Source organism: Pinus tabuliformis, chromosome 9, assembly GCF_031772625.1.
Source record: "Pinus tabuliformis cultivar Carrire ecotype Pingquan chromosome 9, CPIR1, whole genome shotgun sequence".
Taxonomy (NCBI): domain Eukaryota; kingdom Viridiplantae; phylum Streptophyta; class Pinopsida; order Pinales; family Pinaceae; genus Pinus; species Pinus tabuliformis.
Genome location: NC_142307.1, coordinates 1,025,871,068 through 1,025,878,590, shown reverse-complemented (window position 1 = coordinate 1,025,878,590; position 7,523 = coordinate 1,025,871,068).

The following is a 7,523-nucleotide window of genomic DNA, read 5'->3' as shown; positions in this document are numbered from 1 at the left end:
CCAAGGGCTTGGTATTATTGTCTGGACAAATACCTCCATCAACAAGGTTTTTCAAAAGGATCAGTAAATAACAATCTATATGTAAAAATTGAGAATGATAAATTGCTAATACTTGTTGTGTATGTTGATGATATCATCTTTGGCAGAACTGAAAAAGCCATGAGTCAAAATATTGCTTTGCTGATGCAGAAAGAGTTTGAAATGTCCTTGCTTGGTGAGCTGACATATTTCTTGGTTTACAAGTCCAACAAAATAAGGACAATATCTTTTTGTCACAAACCAAGTACCTCAAGGAGATCTTGAAGAAATATGGTATGGAAGATTCAAAACTAGTATGTACCCCTATGGTAACAGGATGCAGCCTTAGTGCCAATGATGATTCAGCAGTAGTACATCAACCAACCTATAGATCCATGATTGGTAGTCTTATCTATATGACAGGTACCCGACCAGACATCATACATGGAGTGCGAATAGTTGGAAGTGATCCAGGTGGATGTTGGTGGCCACCCACCTATCCCATTTGGACCCCCATAACTGTCTCTTTCAGTCTTTTCAGTTTCCTAAATTGCAGCACAGTTTACTATTTTTAGCAGTTTTTCGGGTCCTGAACTTCAGGAGCCGTTTTGAGGCCCTAAACGACATTTTTTTTGGGAATTTGGGGCAACATGGGTCCATGGACAGATGTTTCCTCCCAAAGTGGTAGTACTCGGATAGATCTTTCTAACGAGCTATCTTACATGTCAAACGGAGATCGTATGCCAAAGTTACGACCCCGGGAAATTGGTGTACCAATTTACCCAAACGGGGTCCACAATTTGGTGTGTCATCTTCTAGGGTTAGATTTTGGAATGTGAAGGGTTTTCCATTATTTCTCAACAATAAATAGGCCTTCGAGCCTCATTGTAACACAGTTTTTTAGAACAGTTCAGAGGCATGTAGCCACCACATCTCTTCTCAGAGATAAGCTACCATCGCCCTAGCTGGTTTATTTCCATTTCTGGTTGTAAGCATATTTCAGTATTTTCCATTAATGAAATGAAGTATTATTTCCGCTGCATCTCTGTATTTATGGTTATCGCATCTCTATATTTATGGTTATCTCTGTAATCTATTGCGTTCCTGTTTAAATGCGGATCAGTGGTATCAGAGCGGTCTGCTTTTTCTCTGTTTTTCTTTGCATGTCCCCAACAAGGTCGGGATATAAGGAGTTAGGGCTTGAACTGGTCGAACCATTGCAAGACCAGCCTCGCAAATCCCGACGGCCTCCCATGGCGGATGAGAAGAAAGATGAGGGGGCAGGAGATCCTATCAAAATCTTGCTCGAAGAAGCGCTCGAGCGGCAAAGGAACGCGATGATGGATAGCTTCGTGCAGATCCTTCGGCGGCTACCCAGAAGCAACGCATCGGCTTCCAGTAGCTACTCTGGAAACGCCACGCCCTTTAAGGTACAAGTTAATTTTGAAATCCCCATTTTCGAGGGTTAGATAGACGTAGATGCCGTAGATAAATGGTTAAATCTGCTAGAGGGTTATTTTTCTGTTCATGAATTTTCAAGTCGGGAAAAGATTGTTTTCGCTCTTCTCAAAGTAGCCCCCCATGTCAAGGACTGGTGGGAAACCTACTGCGAGCAGAAGGATGAAAGTAAAGGCTCACTATTTTCAGCCGCACCCACTTGGAATGACTTCCGGGATGCCATCAAGGAGCAATAATACCCTGTCAGAAGCTATGAGGACAAATACATCAAATGGACCACACTGCGGCAGGGACGAGACCAAGATGTGCCGGAGTTCACAAACATTTTTCATACCCTTCGCACACAGTTGGGTATCAAAGATTCTGAGCTGCATCTGGTACTCAAATACCGTGGCTGCCTACACAAATACATCCAGGAAGAGATGGGGTTCTTGCACATCCCCTCACTCGGCACAACATACTGATACGCTGTCAAAATCGAGCAAAAGTTCAAATAGAAGAAGCGAGACTTTAGATCTGCAAATCCGAAGCCCAAAGGACAAAGCCAAGGCGGGGTGACCCAAGACAACCCCTCGAAGCCGCAAGAAAATAACAACACCACGAAGCCAAAGAAAGACACAGGGAAGTGGTGTGAGTTCCACAAGAGTCCCACTCATAACACAAGTGAGTGCCGAACCAAGCAGTCGCTGGTGGCCGAATTGAAGGTTTCCGAATCAGGTGCATGTTCCGACCCTGAGCCAGAACCTAACAAGGGGAATGGCAAAGGGAAGCAGATCATTGATGCGGATCCCAGTGCCACTGTTGCCACCGCCAAGATCAAGAAAAATGAGCCCGAAGATCCAGAGGAGGGGGAGCATCTTTTCCACTCACGGATGTGGGTGAAGGGTTTACCGCTGCGATTCATTGTCGACAGTGGTAGCCAAAAGAACCTGGTTTCAACAGAGGTCGTGAAGCGGTTGGGCCTACCGACTACACCACACCCACAACCATACAGTATCGGGTGGCTTCATGAAGGACGAGATCTCAAAGTTTGCCAGCAGTGCCGCCTTCCCTACAACATCGAGCCCTTCACCGACGAGGTATTATGTGATGTTACACCTCTGGATGTTTGTGATGTATTATTAGGCCAGCCATACTTGTGGAGGCGACATGCTGTGTATGAGTCCAGGCCTCGTGCTGTCATTATTTCTTTGAATAATTCATTATACAGGATATCGGAGGTAGCCCCACCTACCACCACATCTTTGATTACTACCAAGAAAGGCAGCAAGCTCATATCACAGACCAGGAAATTCATTTGTCTGGTTCACTCCCAAAGTAAGGGGAAGATCGTTGCTACATCCATGACCCCTGCAAAGGGTTCCTCCACGCAGCAGCAGCAGCAAAGGGATATGGTCATGACAGAACACAGGAACAACTTCTCCTCACCCACAGGGGTACCACACAAGTTTCAGGTGGGCGACAAAGTTTGGTTACATCTGCAGAGAGAACGCCTTACCAGAACCCATCAGAAACTCAGGCAACTCCGACATGGTCCTTACACCAGTACCAAGGCTACAGGCAACAATGCTTCGAAGCACAACATTCCTCCATTCCTTGGCTTACACCGAGTGTTCAATGTGGACCGTCGTCGACCATGCTTCCCACCATTTCTGGTCACATCAGAGAGTGCAGAACAGCTCACCAGAGACCCAGCTCAGCAGAAGCTTCCTCATCTCAAGGAGGAACTCAACGCAATGGGGACCATTGCTTCCTAAGGGGGAGGAATGATCCAGGTGGATGTTGGTTGCCACCTACCTATCCCATTTGGACCCCCACAACTGTCTCTTTCAGTCTTTTCAGTTTCCTAAATTGCAGCACAGTTTACTGTTTTTAGCATTTTTTCGGGTCCTGAACTTCCGGAGCCGTTTTGAGGCCCTAAACGACGTTTTTTTGGGAATCTGGGGCCCTAGATCTTTCTAAAAAGCTATCGTACGCGTCAAACGGAGATCGTATGCCAAAGTTACGACCCCGGGAAATTGATGTACCAATTTACCCAAACGGGGCCCACAATTTGGTGTTTCATCTTCTAGGGTTAGGTTTTGGAATGTCAAAGGTTTTCCATTATTTCTCAACAATAAATAGGCCTTCGAGCCTCATTGTAACACATTTTTTTAGAACAGTTCAGAGGCATGTAGCCACCACATCTCTTCTCAAAGATAAGCTACCATCGCCCTAGCTGGTTTATTTCCATTTCTAGTTGTAAGCATATTTCAGTATTTTCCATTAATGAAATGAAGTATTATTTCCGCTGCATCTCTGTATTTATGGTTATCTCTGTAATCTATTGCGTTCCTGTTTAAATCCGGATCAGGAAGATTCCAGGCAAATTCGAAAGAAACACACCTTCAAGCAGTTAAAATAATTTTCAAATATCTTCAAGGGACACAAAACTATGGCTTATGGTATCCTAGAGATACAGATCTCGCACTTCATGCATATAGATATGCATATTGGGCAGGAAGCGTGGATGACCGAAAAAGCACTAGTGGTGGTGCATTCTTTATGGGTTCCAGATTAGTCTCTTGGTTCAGCAAGAAGCAAAGTTCAATTGTTTTATCTACAACTGAAGCAGAATATGTGATTGTTGCATCTTGCTACACACAACTCCTTTGGATGATGCAAGTTCTGCAATATTTTCAAATCACTTGTACTCCACATATCTCTATTTTATGTGATAATACAAGTGCAATCAACATTTCAAAAAATCCAGTCATGCATTCAAAGACCAAGCACATACCTATCAAATATCATTTTCTCTGAGAACAAGTGCTTGAACAAAAGGTCAAATTGGAGTATGTTCCCTCCAAGGAATAGGTTGCTGATATACTCACCAAACCACTTCCCAGGGAGACATTTGAATACCTTAGATAGAAATTGGGAGTAGTTGATGCATCATCTTGCTGTTGAAACTTGTCTGTTTCAGATAAAAGTGGTTGTATGTGAGTTTAACGAGGAGATTCCACGTACATACGTCGGTTTATGTGGATACAGTGGTGTATATGTTGGTTTGAAGACAAACAGTGGTCTAGGCTCAGGATGAAAGGAGTCTGATGTGGGTCTGACAGAGACCATCTGGCACACGTTCAGGGGGAGCATATATATTCTTCTAATAATGCATTGTTGGCATTATCCTAGAAGATATTGGTTCAATATTACAGTGTTTTGGTTTCAGGGGGAACAGGTGTAGAAGAAGAACATGGTTGTTGGTCTGAATGATGATTGACAAATGCTGCTGATGATAGTTGTTGATAACTATCATAGTCTGGTTGTAGATATTTCGTCTCTATGTCATGTATTTCTTTTCTTATCAAGGTCATGTAACGGCCTACTTTGGTTTCCCCACTATGCCTGGGATGGATAATGTAATGTTCTTGTTTTATCTTGTGTAAACTTTTGGTGTATCCCCACTTGGTTGGGTGAATGAGTCAATCCCCACTTGGTTGGGAGATGGATGTATGTATGAGTCTTTGGTGAGAGGAAGGTCATTTATGATGTATAAAGTTATGTATCTTCTTGTAGAACATCTTCTTGCAGACCTTGCCTACAATCAGGGGGAGCATGGACAACACAGCAGAGCAGAGATTTCAGCATGAACTCAGGGGGAGCATAACCCTTTGCCCTTGATGTCAAAGGGGGAGAATGAATTTGAGTGACTTGGGGTTGCCATCAAGTCCAAAGGGGGATATTGTTGGCATTATGACACAGGTTTGGCACTATGACATAGGTGTTGTCCTTGATGGCAACTCACTCAGATGGCATATCACTGTTCAGGCTCTCAGAATGAAAGAAAAAGAGATATACGCAAGTTTCTTTTGATGAAGTCATGTATACACGCGGGATTGCTGATCAAAAGTCACGTATGCATATGCACACACTTTCATGCACGAAAAAGCATGTGCATGTGGGAAAACTTATTTTTGGTCCATGGTATTTAGTCCTTGGTATTTGGATCTATGGTTTTGGACCATAATATCTCATCTGAAGCATTGAACCTAGGTATTTGGTCCAAGGTATTGATTCTTTATGGTTTTGGACCATGGTATTGTAAGGCCTAAGACTATAAAAGGGGAAGGAGATCTTTAGGCATGGACATTGACTTAAGTATTGAATATCTGATGAAGTGCTAAATCTAAAATACTGGTCATTGGGTTATGGTGCATAGATGGATCTGAATCTAGGAGAAACCTGAGCGTAAGAAGAAGGATTAGTACTATTGATGGGTCAAGATCTTAAGGCTTGAATAGTAGTATCTTTGTGTGATTTTGATCTGTTATTTTTGGCGCATGACTTGATCTATAAATCTGATAATCTGGGTATAACTGATGTCTAAAGGATGAATTATCTTTTGTAGATCTGTACGCAGGTTCAACGAAGCAAAGGCGCGTATACACACTAGTTCTATGATTCAAAATAGCGTATACGTAGGTTGGCCTTAATTCATAAGCGTATGCACGCAGGTTGTACACATTGAAGTAGCGTACGTCTCTTGATATATGTTTTAACTACTTCTATTTATTGTTGCAGTGGTCTGGGTTCAGAATTGGTGTCTGGTTACTGTTACTATTTTCTGGGTACAACATTCAGAGAAGTGACTATTTGATTCAGTTTTTTTTGGTGCAAAGGAAATTGGTTGATACAGATATACTTGATGTTTTGTTGATGTTATTCATGGATCCAGTCTGAAAGTTTATGAAATGTGGTCCCTGGAAGAAAAGAGAAGGTTGTAACCTTCTGTAGGTCAGCACCTACGTACTAGTACCTCAGCTAGTACAAGAGCTAAGGGGGTTGTAGCTCCCTTCCAGGAGAAGATGGAGAACGAGAGAAGGTTGTAGCCTTCTGCAGGTAGCAGCCTGCGTACTGGTAGAAGACTGCACCTGTACAAAATCATTGTAGAAAGAATTTTCTAATTAAAAGAAGATAGAGACGAATTGCAGCAGGTGGTTTTCACCCACATTGGGTTTCAATCTTATATATTTGTGTCCATGTGTGTGATGATCTTTTCTATTTTACTGCTCCTATTTACTATTCTTATGATTAATGAAGTCCTGATGCACTAATTAAAGATCAACAATTAATGAATCTTAAGTTTTATGATATACGTTGGTTTCTTTAGACACAGTAGCGTATATACGCAGTTGCCCATAGCTGAAGTAGCGTATACAAATCTGATTGTGAAATGAAAAATAATTGATTTGATAATATTGATTCACCCCCCCTTCTCAGTATTATTTCCAACACCAATGACATGCAAAAATTTATCAAATGTATCCTTTTCATCATAATTGACATTGTTTATTGTGTCAAATATTAGCCTGACATTTGTTTTCGTTTTTGCACTATGAAGTTCAAGAGGTTCAAGTATTTTTGCAGTTTTCATCAGAGGTATTGGGAAATTAAATTTGCAGTTGGATTTTTATGCTTCCTACAACTTATTGTGTGGTGATGATGTTGGATGGTTCTAAGATCTTTTGTTAGAACCAATGAATTAGTTTATAAGTATTTATCAACAAAATTTGTGACATCAATGTTTGTGTCTTTACCATAGATCAGTGTTGATTTTATCCATAATAAGCCATGTTAATGCTCACTGCCTCTGTTTTGGAATTTTGTGATGTAGAAATAGTCAGCAATTTGTCCATAATACTTGTAATCATAAAGTACTAACTGACGTAGAGCGTCCATTCTAGATCTATAGTAACGTGCGCAAGTTATAGGATTATTTCTTATTAATGAGCATGGTTCATTTTATTCTAAATAATTTTGGCTTGGTCTTGTAGTGTTTTGCCTTATATGTTTTAATGCATCCATTAAAGGCTCCCAAAGGTGCTCTGCACTACTAAAGGACATGAAAAAATTAGGCGGTCCTAGTTGGTGAATCATCACATACAAATTTTTATGTAGCTATTGATGATATTTTGGTGAAATGTGAATTGTTTTTAAGTCCATATAGGCAATGTCAGATTTTAAAATGCAATCCAAATTTGGTTTGGATTTGACATCTTTTG